Source organism: Odontesthes bonariensis, chromosome 2 (genome assembly GCF_027942865.1).
Source record: "Odontesthes bonariensis isolate fOdoBon6 chromosome 2, fOdoBon6.hap1, whole genome shotgun sequence".
NCBI classification, from domain to species: domain Eukaryota; kingdom Metazoa; phylum Chordata; class Actinopteri; order Atheriniformes; family Atherinopsidae; genus Odontesthes; species Odontesthes bonariensis.
Window position 1 is genome coordinate 36786643 of NC_134507.1, and position 20185 is coordinate 36806827.

Consider the following 20185-nt stretch of genomic DNA (forward strand, 5'->3'; position numbering starts at 1 on the left):
GTGCGCATTGTGCCAGGAAGGGCTCTCGGACGTGAAACAGTGGAGGGTTATCGCTTCTCGGCCTTTTGGCTAAGATCAAGTGTAGTATCTGTTCTTATCAGTTTAATATCTGATACGTCCTCTATATGAGGACTACATATTAAATGGATTTTTAGGCACAGGGGTTGAAAAAGGGGCTTGCTCCGTTCACTCCACGCATCGACCCGGTACTGCAGTGCCGCCGGGAACGGTCCACTCTTCCCAACTCTTGTGAAATAACAAAACCAGCGGTACATGGTGGTAGTTTCAGGGAGCCATTGTATTCTGACTTCTAAAATGGAACTATAATCTTTAGAAAAGACGCAGCTTATGAGCACGTCGTGGGATTGAGCTTCCCTGGTTTCTCTGTATGACCATGAACACCAAACTACACACAGAGAACAGAGGAGCTTGACAGACACACACTAAGTTATCTGAGAGTCCCATTTTCAGCTGCAGAGAACAATCACATCAGGGAAGTCGACGTGCAGGCTCAACATCAGCCTCTCAAGCCAACTCTCTGGTAAAATAGGGGCAACGTATGGTTCCAGCACCTATGTAACACATATTTGTCACGGGGATTGTGGCTTACAGCCACACCGCCCTGACCACGCCCGATCTCGTCCGAACTCGGAAGCCAAGCAGGGTCGGGCCTGGTTAGTACTTGGATGGGAGACCGCTTGGGAATACCAGGTGCTGTAAGCATTTTTCTCTCTTCTCTCTGCATGTCTTTTGTTGAAACATCTGTTGATCACCCTGTGATCCATCTTGCTGATCCTGGATCTGCTAAGGTGTCCCAGGTCATGGTTGCCTTTGATCCTCATACATTTAACTTTGTCCTGACAAAGGAGCAGTTCCAAAAAGTCAAACAGGGACTGCCTTTGCATTTGACGCAGTCAAACTGCATGCGCCTGGAGAAGCCAAAAGGCTTACAGCACCTGGTATTCCCAGGCGGTCTCCCCATCCAAGTACTAACCAGGCCCGACTCTGCTTAGCTTCTGAGATAAAACTCTGGCTTTTAGTCTGCGAAAAGAGAGTGAAAGTGAACTCCACTTTGAGATGGCTCTGGGATTGGGCCGACTGGGAGAATTGCTTGAAAAAAACCTCTACACCCAATGAGCGGTCAGAACAAAGCCTCAAGACCCCTAGTCTTTTGCACAGAGTAAAAGACAAAGCAGCCATTGAATAGGGCCCGATTGTTCCTACCTGGTCGGCCGAGGAGCCAGCGTCTCAACCAAGCAAAGCTCACCGTGGGGAAGGTGGCTATGCCAACTAGCCTGATGCACTGCTCCCGCAGTGTCAAATACTCGTACTCTGGTTTCTCTTCATAACGTACAAGTCTTTCGCCTTTTACTAAAGACTTCCGTGGAGAGCAGCATTAATGAGTTGTTTCTATTTTTGGAAGGCTTTACCTTTGCGGGTGAAGCCCATTCAGTCTGTGCAAAGGAAATCTTCTTGCTGTGCCAAGTGACTTCTCGGAGTAGAGTCACCTTATTTGTTGAGACCGTGCCCATGTTCAAAGCTGGAGCGCTAAATTGTTGTTGTTTGAATGGTGCTCAGTGGAGCGGGCGGGAGTGCAAAGTTGTACCATCTGAAACGGCTGAAGAGTGCTCACTGCAGCGGGTGGGCGGAGGTGCAAAGTGACGCTTTGTAGGCAAAAAAAGAGCACCGCCACAAGTGCGCATTGTGCCAGGAAGGGCTCTCGGACGTGAAACAGTGGAGGGTTATCGCTTCTCGGCCTTTTGGCTAAGATCAAGTGTAGTATCTGTTCTTATCAGTTTAATATCTGATACGTCCTCTATATGAGGACTACATATTAAATGGATTTTTAGGCACAGGGGTTGAAAAAGGGGCTTGCTCCGTTCACTCCACGCATCGACCCGGTACTGCAGTGCCGCCGGGAACGGTCCACTCTTCCCAACTCTTGTGAAATAACAAAACCAGCGGTACATGGTGGTAGTTTCAGGGAGCCATTGTATTCTGACTTCTAAAATGGAACTATAATCTTTAGAAAAGACGCAGCTTATGAGCACGTCGTGGGATTGAGCTTCCCTGGTTTCTCTGTATGACCATGAACACCAAACTACACACAGAGAACAGAGGAGCTTGACAGACACACACTAAGTTATCTGAGAGTCCCATTTTCAGCTGCAGAGAACAATCACATCAGGGAAGTCGACGTGCAGGCTCAACATCAGCCTCTCAAGCCAACTCTCTGGTAAAATAGGGGCAACGTATGGTTCCAGCACCTATGTAACACATATTTGTCACGGGGATTGTGGCTTACAGCCACACCGCCCTGACCACGCCCGATCTCGTCCGAACTCGGAAGCCAAGCAGGGTCGGGCCTGGTTAGTACTTGGATGGGAGACCGCTTAGGAATACCAGGTGCTGTAAGCATTTTTCTCTCTTCTCTCTGCATGTCTTTTGTTGAAACATCTGTTGATCACCCTGTGATCCATCTTGCTGATCCTGGATCTGCTAAGGTGTCCCAGGTCATGGTTGCCTTTGATCCTCATACATTTAACTTTGTCCTGACAAAGGAGCAGTTCCAAAAAGTCAAACAGGGACTGCCTTTGCATTTGACGCAGTCAAACTGCATGCGCCTGGAGAAGCCAAAAGGCTTACAGCACCTGGTATTCCCAGGCGGTCTCCCCATCCAAGTACTAACCAGGCCCGACTCTGCTTAGCTTCTGAGATAAAACTCTGGCTTTTAGTCTGCGAAAAGAGAGTGAAAGTGAACTCCACTTTGAGATGGCTCTGGGATTGGGCCGACTGGGAGAATTGCTTGAAAAAAACCTCTACACCCAATGAGCGGTCAGAACAAAGCCTCAAGACCCCTAGTCTTTTGCACAGAGTAAAAGACAAAGCAGCCATTGAATAGGGCCCGATTGTTCCTACCTGGTCGGCCGAGGAGCCAGCGTCTCAACCAAGCAAAGCTCACCGTGGGGAAGGTGGCTATGCCAACTAGCCTGATGCACTGCTCCCGCAGTGTCAAATACTCGTACTCTGGTTTCTCTTCATAACGTACAAGTCTTTCGCCTTTTACTAAAGACTTCCGTGGAGAGCAGCATTAATGAGTTGTTTCTATTTTTGGAAGGCTTTACCTTTGCGGGTGAAGCCCATTCAGTCTGTGCAAAGGAAATCTTCTTGCTGTGCCAAGTGACTTCTCGGAGTAGAGTCACCTTATTTGTTGAGACCGTGCCCATGTTCAAAGCTGGAGCGCTAAATTGTTGTTGTTTGAATGGTGCTCAGTGGAGCGGGCGGGAGTGCAAAGTTGTACCATCTGAAACGGCTGAAGAGTGCTCACTGCAGCGGGTGGGCGGAGGTGCAAAGTGACGCTTTGTAGGCAAAAAAAGAGCACCGCCACAAGTGCGCATTGTGCCAGGAAGGGCTCTCGGACGTGAAACAGTGGAGGGTTATCGCTTCTCGGCCTTTTGGCTAAGATCAAGTGTAGTATCTGTTCTTATCAGTTTAATATCTGATACGTCCTCTATATGAGGACTACATATTAAATGGATTTTTAGGCACAGGGGTTGAAAAAGGGGCTTGCTCCGTTCACTCCACGCATCGACCCGGTACTGCAGTGCCGCCGGGAACGGTCCACTCTTCCCAACTCTTGTGAAATAACAAAACCAGCGGTACATGGTGGTAGTTTCAGGGAGCCATTGTATTCTGACTTCTAAAATGGAACTATAATCTTTAGAAAAGACGCAGCTTATGAGCACGTCGTGGGATTGAGCTTCCCTGGTTTCTCTGTATGACCATGAACACCAAACTACACACAGAGAACAGAGGAGCTTGACAGACACACACTAAGTTATCTGAGAGTCCCATTTTCAGCTGCAGAGAACAATCACATCAGGGAAGTCGACGTGCAGGCTCAACATCAGCCTCTCAAGCCAACTCTCTGGTAAAATAGGGGCAACGTATGGTTCCAGCACCTATGTAACACATATTTGTCACGGGGATTGTGGCTTACAGCCACACCGCCCTGACCACGCCCGATCTCGTCCGAACTCGGAAGCCAAGCAGGGTCGGGCCTGGTTAGTACTTGGATGGGAGACCGCTTAGGAATACCAGGTGCTGTAAGCATTTTTCTCTCTTCTCTCTGCATGTCTTTTGTTGAAACATCTGTTGATCACCCTGTGATCCATCTTGCTGATCCTGGATCTGCTAAGGTGTCCCAGGTCATGGTTGCCTTTGATCCTCATACATTTAACTTTGTCCTGACAAAGGAGCAGTTCCAAAAAGTCAAACAGGGACTGCCTTTGCATTTGACGCAGTCAAACTGCATGCGCCTGGAGAAGCCAAAAGGCTTACAGCACCTGGTATTCCCAGGCGGTCTCCCCATCCAAGTACTAACCAGGCCCGACTCTGCTTAGCTTCTGAGATAAAACTCTGGCTTTTAGTCTGCGAAAAGAGAGTGAAAGTGAACTCCACTTTGAGATGGCTCTGGGATTGGGCCGACTGGGAGAATTGCTTGAAAAAAACCTCTACACCCAATGAGCGGTCAGAACAAAGCCTCAAGACCCCTAGTCTTTTGCACAGAGTAAAAGACAAAGCAGCCATTGAATAGGGCCCGATTGTTCCTACCTGGTCGGCCGAGGAGCCAGCGTCTCAACCAAGCAAAGCTCACCGTGGGGAAGGTGGCTATGCCAACTAGCCTGATGCACTGCTCCCGCAGTGTCAAATACTCGTACTCTGGTTTCTCTTCATAACGTACAAGTCTTTCGCCTTTTACTAAAGACTTCCGTGGAGAGCAGCATTAATGAGTTGTTTCTATTTTTGGAAGGCTTTACCTTTGCGGGTGAAGCCCATTCAGTCTGTGCAAAGGAAATCTTCTTGCTGTGCCAAGTGACTTCTCGGAGTAGAGTCACCTTATTTGTTGAGACCGTGCCCATGTTCAAAGCTGGAGCGCTAAATTGTTGTTGTTTGAATGGTGCTCAGTGGAGCGGGCGGGAGTGCAAAGTTGTACCATCTGAAACGGCTGAAGAGTGCTCACTGCAGCGGGTGGGCGGAGGTGCAAAGTGACGCTTTGTAGGCAAAAAAAGAGCACCGCCACAAGTGCGCATTGTGCCAGGAAGGGCTCTCGGACGTGAAACAGTGGAGGGTTATCGCTTCTCGGCCTTTTGGCTAAGATCAAGTGTAGTATCTGTTCTTATCAGTTTAATATCTGATACGTCCTCTATATGAGGACTACATATTAAATGGATTTTTAGGCACAGGGGTTGAAAAAGGGGCTTGCTCCGTTCACTCCACGCATCGACCCGGTACTGCAGTGCCGCCGGGAACGGTCCACTCTTCCCAACTCTTGTGAAATAACAAAACCAGCGGTACATGGTGGTAGTTTCAGGGAGCCATTGTATTCTGACTTCTAAAATGGAACTATAATCTTTAGAAAAGACGCAGCTTATGAGCACGTCGTGGGATTGAGCTTCCCTGGTTTCTCTGTATGACCATGAACACCAAACTACACACAGAGAACAGAGGAGCTTGACAGACACACACTAAGTTATCTGAGAGTCCCATTTTCAGCTGCAGAGAACAATCACATCAGGGAAGTCGACGTGCAGGCTCAACATCAGCCTCTCAAGCCAACTCTCTGGTAAAATAGGGGCAACGTATGGTTCCAGCACCTATGTAACACATATTTGTCACGGGGATTGTGGCTTACGGCCACACCGCCCTGACCACGCCCGATCTCGTCCGAACTCGGAAGCCAAGCAGGGTCGGGCCTGGTTAGTACTTGGATGGGAGACCGCTTAGGAATACCAGGTGCTGTAAGCATTTTTCTCTCTTCTCTCTGCATGTCTTTTGTTGAAACATCTGTTGATCACCCTGTGATCCATCTTGCTGATCCTGGATCTGCTAAGGTGTCCCAGGTCATGGTTGCCTTTGATCCTCATACATTTAACTTTGTCCTGACAAAGGAGCAGTTCCAAAAAGTCAAACAGGGACTGCCTTTGCATTTGACGCAGTCAAACTGCATGCGCCTGGAGAAGCCAAAAGGCTTACAGCACCTGGTATTCCCAGGCGGTCTCCCCATCCAAGTACTAACCAGGCCCGACTCTGCTTAGCTTCTGAGATAAAACTCTGGCTTTTAGTCTGCGAAAAGAGAGTGAAAGTGAACTCCACTTTGAGATGGCTCTGGGATTGGGCCGACTGGGAGAATTGCTTGAAAAAAACCTCTACACCCAATGAGCGGTCAGAACAAAGCCTCAAGACCCCTAGTCTTTTGCACAGAGTAAAAGACAAAGCAGCCATTGAATAGGGCCCGATTGTTCCTACCTGGTCGGCCGAGGAGCCAGCGTCTCAACCAAGCAAAGCTCACCGTGGGGAAGGTGGCTATGCCAACTAGCCTGATGCACTGCTCCCGCAGTGTCAAATACTCGTACTCTGGTTTCTCTTCATAACGTACAAGTCTTTCGCCTTTTACTAAAGACTTCCGTGGAGAGCAGCATTAATGAGTTGTTTCTATTTTTGGAAGGCTTTACCTTTGCGGGTGAAGCCCATTCAGTCTGTGCAAAGGAAATCTTCTTGCTGTGCCAAGTGACTTCTCGGAGTAGAGTCACCTTATTTGTTGAGACCGTGCCCATGTTCAAAGCTGGAGCGCTAAATTGTTGTTGTTTGAATGGTGCTCAGTGGAGCGGGCGGGAGTGCAAAGTTGTACCATCTGAAACGGCTGAAGAGTGCTCACTGCAGCGGGTGGGCGGAGGTGCAAAGTGACGCTTTGTAGGCAAAAAAAGAGCACCGCCACAAGTGCGCATTGTGCCAGGAAGGGCTCTCGGACGTGAAACAGTGGAGGGTTATCGCTTCTCGGCCTTTTGGCTAAGATCAAGTGTAGTATCTGTTCTTATCAGTTTAATATCTGATACGTCCTCTATATGAGGACTACATATTAAATGGATTTTTAGGCACAGGGGTTGAAAAAGGGGCTTGCTCCGTTCACTCCACGCATCGACCCGGTACTGCAGTGCCGCCGGGAACGGTCCACTCTTCCCAACTCTTGTGAAATAACAAAACCAGCGGTACATGGTGGTAGTTTCAGGGAGCCATTGTATTCTGACTTCTAAAATGGAACTATAATCTTTAGAAAAGACGCAGCTTATGAGCACGTCGTGGGATTGAGCTTCCCTGGTTTCTCTGTATGACCATGAACACCAAACTACACACAGAGAACAGAGGAGCTTGACAGACACACACTAAGTTATCTGAGAGTCCCATTTTCAGCTGCAGAGAACAATCACATCAGGGAAGTCGACGTGCAGGCTCAACATCAGCCTCTCAAGCCAACTCTCTGGTAAAATAGGGGCAACGTATGGTTCCAGCACCTATGTAACACATATTTGTCACGGGGATTGTGGCTTACGGCCACACCGCCCTGAACACGCCCGATCTCGTCCGAACTCGGAAGCCAAGCAGGGTCGGGCCTGGTTAGTACTTGGATGGGAGACCGCTTAGGAATACCAGGTGCTGTAAGCATTTTTCTCTCTTCTCTCTGCATGTCTTTTGTTGAAACATCTGTTGATCACCCTGTGATCCATCTTGCTGATCCTGGATCTGCTAAGGTGTCCCAGGTCATGGTTGCCTTTGATCCTCATACATTTAACTTTGTCCTGACAAAGGAGCAGTTCCAAAAAGTCAAACAGGGACTGCCTTTGCATTTGACGCAGTCAAACTGCATGCGCCTGGAGAAGCCAAAAGGCTTACAGCACCTGGTATTCCCAGGCGGTCTCCCCATCCAAGTACTAACCAGGCCCGACTCTGCTTAGCTTCTGAGATAAAACTCTGGCTTTTAGTCTGCGAAAAGAGAGTGAAAGTGAACTCCACTTTGAGATGGCTCTGGGATTGGGCCGACTGGGAGAATTGCTTGAAAAAAACCTCTACACCCAATGAGCGGTCAGAACAAAGCCTCAAGACCCCTAGTCTTTTGCACAGAGTAAAAGACAAAGCAGCCATTGAATAGGGCCCGATTGTTCCTACCTGGTCGGCCGAGGAGCCAGCGTCTCAACCAAGCAAAGCTCACCGTGGGGAAGGTGGCTATGCCAACTAGCCTGATGCACTGCTCCCGCAGTGTCAAATACTCGTACTCTGGTTTCTCTTCATAACGTACAAGTCTTTCGCCTTTTACTAAAGACTTCCGTGGAGAGCAGCATTAATGAGTTGTTTCTATTTTTGGAAGGCTTTACCTTTGCGGGTGAAGCCCATTCAGTCTGTGCAAAGGAAATCTTCTTGCTGTGCCAAGTGACTTCTCGGAGTAGAGTCACCTTATTTGTTGAGACCGTGCCCATGTTCAAAGCTGGAGCGCTAAATTGTTGTTGTTTGAATGGTGCTCAGTGGAGCGGGCGGGAGTGCAAAGTTGTACCATCTGAAACGGCTGAAGAGTGCTCACTGCAGCGGGTGGGCGGAGGTGCAAAGTGACGCTTTGTAGGCAAAAAAAGAGCACCGCCACAAGTGCGCATTGTGCCAGGAAGGGCTCTCGGACGTGAAACAGTGGAGGGTTATCGCTTCTCGGCCTTTTGGCTAAGATCAAGTGTAGTATCTGTTCTTATCAGTTTAATATCTGATACGTCCTCTATATGAGGACTACATATTAAATGGATTTTTAGGCACAGGGGTTGAAAAAGGGGCTTGCTCCGTTCACTCCACGCATCGACCCGGTACTGCAGTGCCGCAGGGAACGGTCCACTCTTCCCAACTCTTGTGAAATAACAAAACCAGCGGTACATGGTGGTAGTTTCAGGGAGCCATTGTATTCTGACTTCTAAAATGGAACTATAATCTTTAGAAAAGACGCAGCTTATGAGCACGTCGTGGGATTGAGCTTCCCTGGTTTCTCTGTATGACCATGAACACCAAACTACACACAGAGAACAGAGGAGCTTGACAGACACACACTAAGTTATCTGAGAGTCCCATTTTCAGCTGCAGAGAACAATCACATCAGGGAAGTCGACGTGCAGGCTCAACATCAGCCTCTCAAGCCAACTCTCTGGTAAAATAGGGGCAACGTATGGTTCCAGCACCTATGTAACACATATTTGTCACGGGGATTGTGGCTTACGGCCACACCGCCCTGACCACGCCCGATCTCGTCCGAACTCGGAAGCCAAGCAGGGTCGGGCCTGGTTAGTACTTGGATGGGAGACCGCTTAGGAATACCAGGTGCTGTAAGCATTTTTCTCTCTTCTCTCTGCATGTCTTTTGTTGAAACATCTGTTGATCACCCTGTGATCCATCTTGCTGATCCTGGATCTGCTAAGGTGTCCCAGGTCATGGTTGCCTTTGATCCTCATACATTTAACTTTGTCCTGACAAAGGAGCAGTTCCAAAAAGTCAAACAGGGACTGCCTTTGCATTTGACGCAGTCAAACTGCATGCGCCTGGAGAAGCCAAAAGGCTTACAGCACCTGGTATTCCCAGGCGGTCTCCCCATCCAAGTACTAACCAGGCCCGACTCTGCTTAGCTTCTGAGATAAAACTCTGGCTTTTAGTCTGCGAAAAGAGAGTGAAAGTGAACTCCACTTTGAGATGGCTCTGGGATTGGGCCGACTGGGAGAATTGCTTGAAAAAAACCTCTACACCCAATGAGCGGTCAGAACAAAGCCTCAAGACCCCTAGTCTTTTGCACAGAGTAAAAGACAAAGCAGCCATTGAATAGGGCCCGATTGTTCCTACCTGGTCGGCCGAGGAGCCAGCGTCTCAACCAAGCAAAGCTCACCGTGGGGAAGGTGGCTATGCCAACTAGCCTGATGCACTGCTCCCGCAGTGTCAAATACTCGTACTCTGGTTTCTCTTCATAACTTACAAGTCTTTCGCCTTTTACTAAAGACTTCCGTGGAGAGCAGCATTAATGAGTTGTTTCTATTTTTGGAAGGCTTTACCTTTGCGGGTGAAGCCCATTCAGTCTGTGCAAAGGAAATCTTCTTGCTGTGCCAAGTGACTTCTCGGAGTAGAGTCACCTTATTTGTTGAGACCGTGCCCATGTTCAAAGCTGGAGCGCTAAATTGTTGTTGTTTGAATGGTGCTCAGTGGAGCGGGCGGGAGTGCAAAGTTGTACCATCTGAAACGGCTGAAGAGTGCTCACTGCAGCGGGTGGGCGGAGGTGCAAAGTGACGCTTTGTAGGCAAAAAAAGAGCACCGCCACAAGTGCGCATTGTGCCAGGAAGGGCTCTCGGACGTGAAACAGTGGAGGGTTATCGCTTCTCGGCCTTTTGGCTAAGATCAAGTGTAGTATCTGTTCTTATCAGTTTAATATCTGATACGTCCTCTATATGAGGACTACATATTAAATGGATTTTTAGGCACAGGGGTTGAAAAAGGGGCTTGCTCCGTTCACTCCACGCATCGACCCGGTACTGCAGTGCCGCCGGGAACGGTCCACTCTTCCCAACTCTTGTGAAATAACAAAACCAGCGGTACATGGTGGTAGTTTCAGGGAGCCATTGTATTCTGACTTCTAAAATGGAACTATAATCTTTAGAAAAGACGCAGCTTATGAGCACGTCGTGGGATTGAGCTTCCCTGGTTTCTCTGTATGACCATGAACACCAAACTACACACAGAGAACAGAGGAGCTTGACAGACACACACTAAGTTATCTGAGAGTCCCATTTTCAGCTGCAGAGAACAATCACATCAGGGAAGTCGACGTGCAGGCTCAACATCAGCCTCTCAAGCCAACTCTCTGGTAAAATAGGGGCAACGTATGGTTCCAGCACCTATGTAACACATATTTGTCACGGGGATTGTGGCTTACAGCCACACCGCCCTGACCACGCCCGATCTCGTCCGAACTCGGAAGCCAAGCAGGGTCGGGCCTGGTTAGTACTTGGATGGGAGACCGCTTAGGAATACCAGGTGCTGTAAGCATTTTTCTCTCTTCTCTCTGCATGTCTTTTGTTGAAACATCTGTTGATCACCCTGTGATCCATCTTGCTGATCCTGGATCTGCTAAGGTGTCCCAGGTCATGGTTGCCTTTGATCCTCATACATTTAACTTTGTCCTGACAAAGGAGCAGTTCCAAAAAGTCAAACAGGGACTGCCTTTGCATTTGACGCAGTCAAACTGCATGCGCCTGGAGAAGCCAAAAGGCTTACAGCACCTGGTATTCCCAGGCGGTCTCCCCATCCAAGTACTAACCAGGCCCGACTCTGCTTAGCTTCTGAGATAAAACTCTGGCTTTTAGTCTGCGAAAAGAGAGTGAAAGTGAACTCCACTTTGAGATGGCTCTGGGATTGGGCCGACTGGGAGAATTGCTTGAAAAAAACCTCTACACCCAATGAGCGGTCAGAACAAAGCCTCAAGACCCCTAGTCTTTTGCACAGAGTAAAAGACAAAGCAGCCATTGAATAGGGCCCGATTGTTCCTACCTGGTCGGCCGAGGAGCCAGCGTCTCAACCAAGCAAAGCTCACCGTGGGGAAGGTGGCTATGCCAACTAGCCTGATGCACTGCTCCCGCAGTGTCAAATACTCGTACTCTGGTTTCTCTTCATAACGTACAAGTCTTTCGCCTTTTACTAAAGACTTCCGTGGAGAGCAGCATTAATGAGTTGTTTCTATTTTTGGAAGGCTTTACCTTTGCGGGTGAAGCCCATTCAGTCTGTGCAAAGGAAATCTTCTTGCTGTGCCAAGTGACTTCTCGGAGTAGAGTCACCTTATTTGTTGAGACCGTGCCCATGTTCAAAGCTGGAGCGCTAAATTGTTGTTGTTTGAATGGTGCTCAGTGGAGCGGGCGGGAGTGCAAAGTTGTACCATCTGAAACGGCTGAAGAGTGCTCACTGCAGCGGGTGGGCGGAGGTGCAAAGTGACGCTTTGTAGGCAAAAAAAGAGCACCGCCACAAGTGCGCATTGTGCCAGGAAGGGCTCTCGGACGTGAAACAGTGGAGGGTTATCGCTTCTCGGCCTTTTGGCTAAGATCAAGTGTAGTATCTGTTCTTATCAGTTTAATATCTGATACGTCCTCTATATGAGGACTACATATTAAATGGATTTTTAGGCACAGGGGTTGAAAAAGGGGCTTGCTCCGTTCACTCCACGCATCGACCCGGTACTGCAGTGCCGCCGGGAACGGTCCACTCTTCCCAACTCTTGTGAAATAACAAAACCAGCGGTACATGGTGGTAGTTTCAGGGAGCCATTGTATTCTGACTTCTAAAATGGAACTATAATCTTTAGAAAAGACGCAGCTTATGAGCACGTCGTGGGATTGAGCTTCCCTGGTTTCTCTGTATGACCATGAACACCAAACTACACACAGAGAACAGAGGAGCTTGACAGACACACACTAAGTTATCTGAGAGTCCCATTTTCAGCTGCAGAGAACAATCACATCAGGGAAGTCGACGTGCAGGCTCAACATCAGCCTCTCAAGCCAACTCTCTGGTAAAATAGGGGCAACGTATGGTTCCAGCACCTATGTAACACATATTTGTCACGGGGATTGTGGCTTACGGCCACACCGCCCTGACCACGCCCGATCTCGTCCGAACTCGGAAGCCAAGCAGGGTCGGGCCTGGTTAGTACTTGGATGGGAGACCGCTTAGGAATACCAGGTGCTGTAAGCATTTTTCTCTCTTCTCTCTGCATGTCTTTTGTTGAAACATCTGTTGATCACCCTGTGATCCATCTTGCTGATCCTGGATCTGCTAAGGTGTCCCAGGTCATGGTTGCCTTTGATCCTCATACATTTAACTTTGTCCTGACAAAGGAGCAGTTCCAAAAAGTCAAACAGGGACTGCCTTTGCATTTGACGCAGTCAAACTGCATGCGCCTGGAGAAGCCAAAAGGCTTACAGCACCTGGTATTCCCAGGCGGTCTCCCCATCCAAGTACTAACCAGGCCCGACTCTGCTTAGCTTCTGAGATAAAACTCTGGCTTTTAGTCTGCGAAAAGAGAGTGAAAGTGAACTCCACTTTGAGATGGCTCTGGGATTGGGCCGACTGGGAGAATTGCTTGAAAAAAACCTCTACACCCAATGAGCGGTCAGAACAAAGCCTCAAGACCCCTAGTCTTTTGCACAGAGTAAAAGACAAAGCAGCCATTGAATAGGGCCCGATTGTTCCTACCTGGTCGGCCGAGGAGCCAGCGTCTCAACCAAGCAAAGCTCACCGTGGGGAAGGTGGCTATGCCAACTAGCCTGATGCACTGCTCCCGCAGTGTCAAATACTCGTACTCTGGTTTCTCTTCATAACGTACAAGTCTTTCGCCTTTTACTAAAGACTTCCGTGGAGAGCAGCATTAATGAGTTGTTTCTATTTTTGGAAGGCTTTACCTTTGCGGGTGAAGCCCATTCAGTCTGTGCAAAGGAAATCTTCTTGCTGTGCCAAGTGACTTCTCGGAGTAGAGTCACCTTATTTGTTGAGACCGTGCCCATGTTCAAAGCTGGAGCGCTAAATTGTTGTTGTTTGAATGGTGCTCAGTGGAGCGGGCGGGAGTGCAAAGTTGTACCATCTGAAACGGCTGAAGAGTGCTCACTGCAGCGGGTGGGCGGAGGTGCAAAGTGACGCTTTGTAGGCAAAAAAAGAGCACCGCCACAAGTGCGCATTGTGCCAGGAAGGGCTCTCGGACGTGAAACAGTGGAGGGTTATCGCTTCTCGGCCTTTTGGCTAAGATCAAGTGTAGTATCTGTTCTTATCAGTTTAATATCTGATACGTCCTCTATATGAGGACTACATATTAAATGGATTTTTAGGCACAGGGGTTGAAAAAGGGGCTTGCTCCGTTCACTCCACGCATCGACCCGGTACTGCAGTGCCGCCGGGAACGGTCCACTCTTCCCAACTCTTGTGAAATAACAAAACCAGCGGTACATGGTGGTAGTTTCAGGGAGCCATTGTATTCTGACTTCTAAAATGGAACTATAATCTTTAGAAAAGACGCAGCTTATGAGCACGTCGTGGGATTGAGCTTCCCTGGTTTCTCTGTATGACCATGAACACCAAACTACACACAGAGAACAGAGGAGCTTGACAGACACACACTAAGTTATCTGAGAGTCCCATTTTCAGCTGCAGAGAACAATCACATCAGGGAAGTCGACGTGCAGGCTCAACATCAGCCTCTCAAGCCAACTCTCTGGTAAAATAGGGGCAACGTATGGTTCCAGCACCTATGTAACACATATTTGTCACGGGGATTGTGGCTTACGGCCACACCGCCCTGAACACGCCCGATCTCGTCCGAACTCGGAAGCCAAGCAGGGTCGGGCCTGGTTAGTACTTGGATGGGAGACCGCTTAGGAATACCAGGTGCTGTAAGCATTTTTCTCTCTTCTCTCTGCATGTCTTTTGTTGAAACATCTGTTGATCACCCTGTGATCCATCTTGCTGATCCTGGATCTGCTAAGGTGTCCCAGGTCATGGTTGCCTTTGATCCTCATACATTTAACTTTGTCCTGACAAAGGAGCAGTTCCAAAAAGTCAAACAGGGACTGCCTTTGCATTTGACGCAGTCAAACTGCATGCGCCTGGAGAAGCCAAAAGGCTTACAGCACCTGGTATTCCCAGGCGGTCTCCCCATCCAAGTACTAACCAGGCCCGACTCTGCTTAGCTTCTGAGATAAAACTCTGGCTTTTAGTCTGCGAAAAGAGAGTGAAAGTGAACTCCACTTTGAGATGGCTCTGGGATTGGGCCGACTGGGAGAATTGCTTGAAAAAAACCTCTACACCCAATGAGCGGTCAGAACAAAGCCTCAAGACCCCTAGTCTTTTGCACAGAGTAAAAGACAAAGCAGCCATTGAATAGGGCCCGATTGTTCCTACCTGGTCGGCCGAGGAGCCAGCGTCTCAACCAAGCAAAGCTCACCGTGGGGAAGGTGGCTATGCCAACTAGCCTGATGCACTGCTCCCGCAGTGTCAAATACTCGTACTCTGGTTTCTCTTCATAACGTACAAGTCTTTCGCCTTTTACTAAAGACTTCCGTGGAGAGCAGCATTAATGAGTTGTTTCTATTTTTGGAAGGCTTTACCTTTGCGGGTGAAGCCCATTCAGTCTGTGCAAAGGAAATCTTCTTGCTGTGCCAAGTGACTTCTCGGAGTAGAGTCACCTTATTTGTTGAGACCGTGCCCATGTTCAAAGCTGGAGCGCTAAATTGTTGTTGTTTGAATGGTGCTCAGTGGAGCGGGCGGGAGTGCAAAGTTGTACCATCTGAAACGGCTGAAGAGTGCTCACTGCAGCGGGTGGGCGGAGGTGCAAAGTGACGCTTTGTAGGCAAAAAAAGAGCACCGCCACAAGTGCGCATTGTGCCAGGAAGGGCTCTCGGACGTGAAACAGTGGAGGGTTATCGCTTCTCGGCCTTTTGGCTAAGATCAAGTGTAGTATCTGTTCTTATCAGTTTAATATCTGATACGTCCTCTATATGAGGACTACATATTAAATGGATTTTTAGGCACAGGGGTTGAAAAAGGGGCTTGCTCCGTTCACTCCACGCATCGACCCGGTACTGCAGTGCCGCAGGGAACGGTCCACTCTTCCCAACTCTTGTGAAATAACAAAACCAGCGGTACATGGTGGTAGTTTCAGGGAGCCATTGTATTCTGACTTCTAAAATGGAACTATAATCTTTAGAAAAGACGCAGCTTATGAGCACGTCGTGGGATTGAGCTTCCCTGGTTTCTCTGTATGACCATGAACACCAAACTACACACAGAGAACAGAGGAGCTTGACAGACACACACTAAGTTATCTGAGAGTCCCATTTTCAGCTGCAGAGAACAATCACATCAGGGAAGTCGACGTGCAGGCTCAACATCAGCCTCTCAAGCCAACTCTCTGGTAAAATAGGGGCAACGTATGGTTCCAGCACCTATGTAACACATATTTGTCACGGGGATTGTGGCTTACGGCCACACCGCCCTGACCACGCCCGATCTCGTCCGAACTCGGAAGCCAAGCAGGGTCGGGCCTGGTTAGTACTTGGATGGGAGACCGCTTAGGAATACCAGGTGCTGTAAGCATTTTTCTCTCTTCTCTCTGCATGTCTTTTGTTGAAACATCTGTTGATCACCCTGTGATCCATCTTGCTGATCCTGGATCTGCTAAGGTGTCCCAGGTCATGGTTGCCTTTGATCCTCATACATTTAACTTTGTCCTGACAAAGGAGCAGTTCCAAAAAGTCAAACAGGGACTGCCTTTGCATTTGACGCAGTCAAACTGCATGCGCCTGGAGAAGCCAAAAGGCTTACAGCACCTGGTATTCCCAGGCGGTCTCCCCATCCAAGTACTAACCAGGCCCGACTCTGCTTAGCTTCTGAGATAAAACTCTGGCTTTTAGTCTGCGAAAAGAGAGTGAAAGTGAACTCCACTTTGAGATGGCTCTGGGATTGGGCCGACTGGGAGAATTGCTTGAAAAAAACCTCTACACCCAATGAGCGGTCAGAACAAAGCCTCAAGACCCCTAGTCTTTTGCACAGAGTAAAAGACAAAGCAGCCATTGAATAGGGCCCGATTGTTCCTACCTGGTCGGCCGAGGAGCCAGCGTCTCAACCAAGCAAAGCTCACCGTGGGGAAGGTGGCTATGCCAACTAGCCTGATGCACTGCTCCCGCAGTGTCAAATACTCGTACTCTGGTTTCTCTTCATAACTTACAAGTCTTTCGCCTTTTACTAAAGACTTCCGTGGAGAGCAGCATTAATGAGTTGTTTCTATTTTTGGAAGGCTTTACCTTTGCGGGTGAAGCCCATTCAGTCTGTGCAAAGGAAATCTTCTTGCTGTGCCAAGTGACTTCTCGGAGTAGAGTCACCTTATTTGTTGAGACCGTGCCCATGTTCAAAGCTGGAGCGCTAAATTGTTGTTGTTTGAATGGTGCTCAGTGGAGCGGGCGGGAGTGCAAAGTTGTACCATCTGAAACGGCTGAAGAGTGCTCACTGCAGCGGGTGGGCGGAGGTGCAAAGTGACGCTTTGTAGGCAAAAAAAGAGCACCGCCACAAGTGCGCATTGTGCCAGGAAGGGCTCTCGGACGTGAAACAGTGGAGGGTTATCGCTTCTCGGCCTTTTGGCTAAGATCAAGTGTAGTATCTGTTCTTATCAGTTTAATATCTGATACGTCCTCTATATGAGGACTACATATTAAATGGATTTTTAGGCACAGGGGTTGAAAAAGGGGCTTGCTCCGTTCACTCCACGCATCGACCCGGTACTGCAGTGCCGCCGGGAACGGTCCACTCTTCCCAACTCTTGTGAAATAACAAAACCAGCGGTACATGGTGGTAGTTTCAGGGAGCCATTGTATTCTGACTTCTAAAATGGAACTATAATCTTTAGAAAAGACGCAGCTTATGAGCACGTCGTGGGATTGAGCTTCCCTGGTTTCTCTGTATGACCATGAACACCAAACTACACACAGAGAACAGAGGAGCTTGACAGACACACACTAAGTTATCTGAGAGTCCCATTTTCAGCTGCAGAGAACAATCACATCAGGGAAGTCGACGTGCAGGCTCAACATCAGCCTCTCAAGCCAACTCTCTGGTAAAATAGGGGCAACGTATGGTTCCAGCACCTATGTAACACATATTTGTCACGGGGATTGTGGCTTACGGCCACACCGCCCTGACCACGCCCGATCTCGTCCGAACTCGGAAGCCAAGCAGGGTCGGGCCTGGTTAGTACTTGGATGGGAGACCGCTTAGGAATACCAGGTGCTGTAAGCATTTTTCTCTCTTCTCTCTGCATGTCTTTTGTTGAAACATCTGTTGATCACCCTGTGATCCATCTTGCTGATCCTGGATCTGCTAAGGTGTCCCAGGTCATGGTTGCCTTTGATCCTCATACATTTAACTTTGTCCTGACAAAGGAGCAGTTCCAAAAAGTCAAACAGGGACTGCCTTTGCATTTGACGCAGTCAAACTGCATGCGCCTGGAGAAGCCAAAAGGCTTACAGCACCTGGTATTCCCAGGCGGTCTCCCCATCCAAGTACTAACCAGGCCCGACTCTGCTTAGCTTCTGAGATAAAACTCTGGCTTTTAGTCTGCGAAAAGAGAGTGAAAGTGAACTCCACTTTGAGATGGCTCTGGGATTGGGCCGACTGGGAGAATTGCTTGAAAAAAACCTCTACACCCAATGAGCGGTCAGAACAAAGCCTCAAGACCCCTAGTCTTTTGCACAGAGTAAAAGACAAAGCAGCCATTGAATAGGGCCCGATTGTTCCTACCTGGTCGGCCGAGGAGCCAGCGTCTCAACCAAGCAAAGCTCACCGTGGGGAAGGTGGCTATGCCAACTAGCCTGATGCACTGCTCCCGCAGTGTCAAATACTCGTACTCTGGTTTCTCTTCATAACGTACAAGTCTTTCGCCTTTTACCAAAGACTTCCGTGGAGAGCAGCATTAATGAGTTGTTTCTATTTTTGGAAGGCTTTACCTTTGCGGGTGAAGCCCATTCAGTCTGTGCAAAGGAAATCTTCTTGCTGTGCCAAGTGACTTCTCGGAGTAGAGTCACCTTATTTGTTGAGACCGTGCCCATGTTCAAAGCTGGAGCGCTAAATTGTTGTTGTTTGAATGGTGCTCAGTGGAGCGGGCGGGAGTGCAAAGTTGTACCATCTGAAACGGCTGAAGAGTGCTCACTGCAGCGGGTGGGCGGAGGTGCAAAGTGACGCTTTGTAGGCAAAAAAAGAGCACCGCCACAAGTGCGCATTGTGCCAGGAAGGGCTCTCGGACGTGAAACAGTGGAGGGTTATCGCTTCTCGGCCTTTTGGCTAAGATCAAGTGTAGTATCTGTTCTTATCAGTTTAATATCTGATACGTCCTCTATATGAGGACTACATATTAAATGGATTTTTAGGCACAGGGGTTGAAAAAGGGGCTTGCTCCGTTCACTCCACGCATCGACCCGGTACTGCAGTGCCGCCGGGAACGGTCCACTCTTCCCAACTCTTGTGAAATAACAAAACCAGCGGTACATGGTGGTAGTTTCAGGGAGCCATTGTATTCTGACTTCTAAAATGGAACTATAATCTTTAGAAAAGACGCAGCTTATGAGCACGTCGTGGGATTGAGCTTCCCTGGTTTCTCTGTATGACCATGAACACCAAACTACACACAGAGAACAGAGGAGCTTGACAGACACACACTAAGTTATCTGAGAGTCCCATTTTCAGCTGCAGAGAACAATCACATCAGGGAAGTCGACGTGCAGGCTCAACATCAGCCTCTCAAGCCAACTCTCTGGTAAAATAGGGGCAACGTATGGTTCCAGCACCTATGTAACACATATTTGTCACGGGGATTGTGGCTTACGGCCACACCGCCCTGAACACGCCCGATCTCGTCCGAACTCGGAAGCCAAGCAGGGTCGGGCCTGGTTAGTACTTGGATGGGAGACCGCTTAGGAATACCAGGTGCTGTAAGCATTTTTCTCTCTTCTCTCTGCATGTCTTTTGTTGAAACATCTGTTGATCACCCTGTGATCCATCTTGCTGATCCTGGATCTGCTAAGGTGTCCCAGGTCATGGTTGCCTTTGATCCTCATACATTTAACTTTGTCCTGACAAAGGAGCAGTTCCAAAAAGTCAAACAGGGACTGCCTTTGCATTTGACGCAGTCAAACTGCATGCGCCTGGAGAAGCCAAAAGGCTTACAGCACCTGGTATTCCCAGGCGGTCTCCCCATCCAAGTACTAACCAGGCCCGACTCTGCTTAGCTTCTGAGATAAAACTCTGGCTTTTAGTCTGCGAAAAGAGAGTGAAAGTGAACTCCACTTTGAGATGGCTCTGGGATTGGGCCGACTGGGAGAATTGCTTGAAAAAAACCTCTACACCCAATGAGCGGTCAGAACAAAGCCTCAAGACCCCTAGTCTTTTGCACAGAGTAAAAGACAAAGCAGCCATTGAATAGGGCCCGATTGTTCCTACCTGGTCGGCCGAGGAGCCAGCGTCTCAACCAAGCAAAGCTCACCGTGGGGAAGGTGGCTATGCCAACTAGCCTGATGCACTGCTCCCGCAGTGTCAAATACTCGTACTCTGGTTTCTCTTCATAACGTACAAGTCTTTCGCCTTTTACTAAAGACTTCCGTGGAGAGCAGCATTAATGAGTTGTTTCTATTTTTGGAAGGCTTTACCTTTGCGGGTGAAGCCCATTCAGTCTGTGCAAAGGAAATCTTCTTGCTGTGCCAAGTGACTTCTCGGAGTAGAGTCACCTTATTTGTTGAGACCGTGCCCATGTTCAAAG

General features: G+C 48.8%; 36 non-coding genes across 36 annotated transcripts; all 36 read left to right on the forward strand.

Moving 5' to 3' along the window:
- Positions 1–49: 49 nt before the first annotated feature.
- LOC142369848 (U2 spliceosomal RNA) lies at positions 50–240 on the forward strand. The gene has a single exon (XR_012767722.1). It is a non-coding gene; the product is annotated as a U2 spliceosomal RNA (small nuclear RNA).
- Positions 241–604: 364 nt separating this feature from the next.
- On the forward strand, positions 605–723 carry LOC142375266 (5S ribosomal RNA). Its single transcript, XR_012768913.1, has one exon. It is a non-coding gene; the product is annotated as a 5S ribosomal RNA (ribosomal RNA).
- A 604-nt stretch (positions 724–1327) lies between these two features.
- LOC142373388 (U5 spliceosomal RNA) lies at positions 1328–1440 on the forward strand. The gene has a single exon (XR_012768469.1). It is a non-coding gene; the product is annotated as a U5 spliceosomal RNA (small nuclear RNA).
- Positions 1441–1744: 304 nt separating this feature from the next.
- Positions 1745–1935, forward strand: LOC142369855 (U2 spliceosomal RNA). The gene has a single exon (XR_012767723.1). It is a non-coding gene; the product is annotated as a U2 spliceosomal RNA (small nuclear RNA).
- Positions 1936–2299: 364 nt separating this feature from the next.
- On the forward strand, positions 2300–2418 carry LOC142400902 (5S ribosomal RNA). Its single transcript, XR_012772996.1, has one exon. It is a non-coding gene; the product is annotated as a 5S ribosomal RNA (ribosomal RNA).
- A 604-nt stretch (positions 2419–3022) lies between these two features.
- LOC142373393 (U5 spliceosomal RNA) lies at positions 3023–3135 on the forward strand. The gene has a single exon (XR_012768470.1). It is a non-coding gene; the product is annotated as a U5 spliceosomal RNA (small nuclear RNA).
- A 304-nt stretch (positions 3136–3439) lies between these two features.
- LOC142369860 (U2 spliceosomal RNA) lies at positions 3440–3630 on the forward strand. The gene has a single exon (XR_012767725.1). It is a non-coding gene; the product is annotated as a U2 spliceosomal RNA (small nuclear RNA).
- Positions 3631–3994: 364 nt separating this feature from the next.
- LOC142400909 (5S ribosomal RNA) lies at positions 3995–4113 on the forward strand. Its single transcript, XR_012772997.1, has one exon. It is a non-coding gene; the product is annotated as a 5S ribosomal RNA (ribosomal RNA).
- A 604-nt stretch (positions 4114–4717) lies between these two features.
- On the forward strand, positions 4718–4830 carry LOC142373397 (U5 spliceosomal RNA). The gene has a single exon (XR_012768471.1). It is a non-coding gene; the product is annotated as a U5 spliceosomal RNA (small nuclear RNA).
- Positions 4831–5134: 304 nt separating this feature from the next.
- Positions 5135–5325, forward strand: LOC142369867 (U2 spliceosomal RNA). The gene has a single exon (XR_012767727.1). It is a non-coding gene; the product is annotated as a U2 spliceosomal RNA (small nuclear RNA).
- Positions 5326–5689: 364 nt separating this feature from the next.
- Positions 5690–5808, forward strand: LOC142400822 (5S ribosomal RNA). Its single transcript, XR_012772970.1, has one exon. It is a non-coding gene; the product is annotated as a 5S ribosomal RNA (ribosomal RNA).
- Positions 5809–6412: 604 nt separating this feature from the next.
- On the forward strand, positions 6413–6525 carry LOC142373401 (U5 spliceosomal RNA). Its single transcript, XR_012768472.1, has one exon. It is a non-coding gene; the product is annotated as a U5 spliceosomal RNA (small nuclear RNA).
- A 304-nt stretch (positions 6526–6829) lies between these two features.
- LOC142369875 (U2 spliceosomal RNA) lies at positions 6830–7020 on the forward strand. Its single transcript, XR_012767729.1, has one exon. It is a non-coding gene; the product is annotated as a U2 spliceosomal RNA (small nuclear RNA).
- Positions 7021–7384: 364 nt separating this feature from the next.
- Positions 7385–7503, forward strand: LOC142375289 (5S ribosomal RNA). The gene has a single exon (XR_012768917.1). It is a non-coding gene; the product is annotated as a 5S ribosomal RNA (ribosomal RNA).
- A 604-nt stretch (positions 7504–8107) lies between these two features.
- LOC142373404 (U5 spliceosomal RNA) lies at positions 8108–8220 on the forward strand. Its single transcript, XR_012768473.1, has one exon. It is a non-coding gene; the product is annotated as a U5 spliceosomal RNA (small nuclear RNA).
- Positions 8221–8524: 304 nt separating this feature from the next.
- Positions 8525–8715, forward strand: LOC142370170 (U2 spliceosomal RNA). The gene has a single exon (XR_012767809.1). It is a non-coding gene; the product is annotated as a U2 spliceosomal RNA (small nuclear RNA).
- A 364-nt stretch (positions 8716–9079) lies between these two features.
- Positions 9080–9198, forward strand: LOC142400827 (5S ribosomal RNA). Its single transcript, XR_012772971.1, has one exon. It is a non-coding gene; the product is annotated as a 5S ribosomal RNA (ribosomal RNA).
- Positions 9199–9802: 604 nt separating this feature from the next.
- Positions 9803–9915, forward strand: LOC142374216 (U5 spliceosomal RNA). Its single transcript, XR_012768666.1, has one exon. It is a non-coding gene; the product is annotated as a U5 spliceosomal RNA (small nuclear RNA).
- A 304-nt stretch (positions 9916–10219) lies between these two features.
- Positions 10220–10410, forward strand: LOC142369880 (U2 spliceosomal RNA). Its single transcript, XR_012767730.1, has one exon. It is a non-coding gene; the product is annotated as a U2 spliceosomal RNA (small nuclear RNA).
- A 364-nt stretch (positions 10411–10774) lies between these two features.
- LOC142400915 (5S ribosomal RNA) lies at positions 10775–10893 on the forward strand. The gene has a single exon (XR_012772998.1). It is a non-coding gene; the product is annotated as a 5S ribosomal RNA (ribosomal RNA).
- A 604-nt stretch (positions 10894–11497) lies between these two features.
- Positions 11498–11610, forward strand: LOC142373411 (U5 spliceosomal RNA). Its single transcript, XR_012768478.1, has one exon. It is a non-coding gene; the product is annotated as a U5 spliceosomal RNA (small nuclear RNA).
- Positions 11611–11914: 304 nt separating this feature from the next.
- Positions 11915–12105, forward strand: LOC142369889 (U2 spliceosomal RNA). The gene has a single exon (XR_012767732.1). It is a non-coding gene; the product is annotated as a U2 spliceosomal RNA (small nuclear RNA).
- Positions 12106–12469: 364 nt separating this feature from the next.
- Positions 12470–12588, forward strand: LOC142400832 (5S ribosomal RNA). The gene has a single exon (XR_012772972.1). It is a non-coding gene; the product is annotated as a 5S ribosomal RNA (ribosomal RNA).
- Positions 12589–13192: 604 nt separating this feature from the next.
- LOC142373417 (U5 spliceosomal RNA) lies at positions 13193–13305 on the forward strand. The gene has a single exon (XR_012768479.1). It is a non-coding gene; the product is annotated as a U5 spliceosomal RNA (small nuclear RNA).
- Positions 13306–13609: 304 nt separating this feature from the next.
- LOC142369894 (U2 spliceosomal RNA) lies at positions 13610–13800 on the forward strand. The gene has a single exon (XR_012767733.1). It is a non-coding gene; the product is annotated as a U2 spliceosomal RNA (small nuclear RNA).
- Positions 13801–14164: 364 nt separating this feature from the next.
- LOC142375296 (5S ribosomal RNA) lies at positions 14165–14283 on the forward strand. The gene has a single exon (XR_012768919.1). It is a non-coding gene; the product is annotated as a 5S ribosomal RNA (ribosomal RNA).
- A 604-nt stretch (positions 14284–14887) lies between these two features.
- Positions 14888–15000, forward strand: LOC142373420 (U5 spliceosomal RNA). Its single transcript, XR_012768480.1, has one exon. It is a non-coding gene; the product is annotated as a U5 spliceosomal RNA (small nuclear RNA).
- Positions 15001–15304: 304 nt separating this feature from the next.
- LOC142370181 (U2 spliceosomal RNA) lies at positions 15305–15495 on the forward strand. Its single transcript, XR_012767814.1, has one exon. It is a non-coding gene; the product is annotated as a U2 spliceosomal RNA (small nuclear RNA).
- Positions 15496–15859: 364 nt separating this feature from the next.
- LOC142400833 (5S ribosomal RNA) lies at positions 15860–15978 on the forward strand. The gene has a single exon (XR_012772973.1). It is a non-coding gene; the product is annotated as a 5S ribosomal RNA (ribosomal RNA).
- Positions 15979–16582: 604 nt separating this feature from the next.
- LOC142374223 (U5 spliceosomal RNA) lies at positions 16583–16695 on the forward strand. Its single transcript, XR_012768667.1, has one exon. It is a non-coding gene; the product is annotated as a U5 spliceosomal RNA (small nuclear RNA).
- A 304-nt stretch (positions 16696–16999) lies between these two features.
- On the forward strand, positions 17000–17190 carry LOC142369901 (U2 spliceosomal RNA). The gene has a single exon (XR_012767734.1). It is a non-coding gene; the product is annotated as a U2 spliceosomal RNA (small nuclear RNA).
- Positions 17191–17554: 364 nt separating this feature from the next.
- LOC142400841 (5S ribosomal RNA) lies at positions 17555–17673 on the forward strand. The gene has a single exon (XR_012772980.1). It is a non-coding gene; the product is annotated as a 5S ribosomal RNA (ribosomal RNA).
- Positions 17674–18277: 604 nt separating this feature from the next.
- On the forward strand, positions 18278–18390 carry LOC142374099 (U5 spliceosomal RNA). Its single transcript, XR_012768640.1, has one exon. It is a non-coding gene; the product is annotated as a U5 spliceosomal RNA (small nuclear RNA).
- A 304-nt stretch (positions 18391–18694) lies between these two features.
- LOC142369906 (U2 spliceosomal RNA) lies at positions 18695–18885 on the forward strand. Its single transcript, XR_012767735.1, has one exon. It is a non-coding gene; the product is annotated as a U2 spliceosomal RNA (small nuclear RNA).
- Positions 18886–19249: 364 nt separating this feature from the next.
- LOC142375301 (5S ribosomal RNA) lies at positions 19250–19368 on the forward strand. The gene has a single exon (XR_012768920.1). It is a non-coding gene; the product is annotated as a 5S ribosomal RNA (ribosomal RNA).
- Positions 19369–19972: 604 nt separating this feature from the next.
- LOC142373427 (U5 spliceosomal RNA) lies at positions 19973–20085 on the forward strand. Its single transcript, XR_012768488.1, has one exon. It is a non-coding gene; the product is annotated as a U5 spliceosomal RNA (small nuclear RNA).
- The last annotated feature ends 100 nt before the right edge of the window (positions 20086–20185 follow it).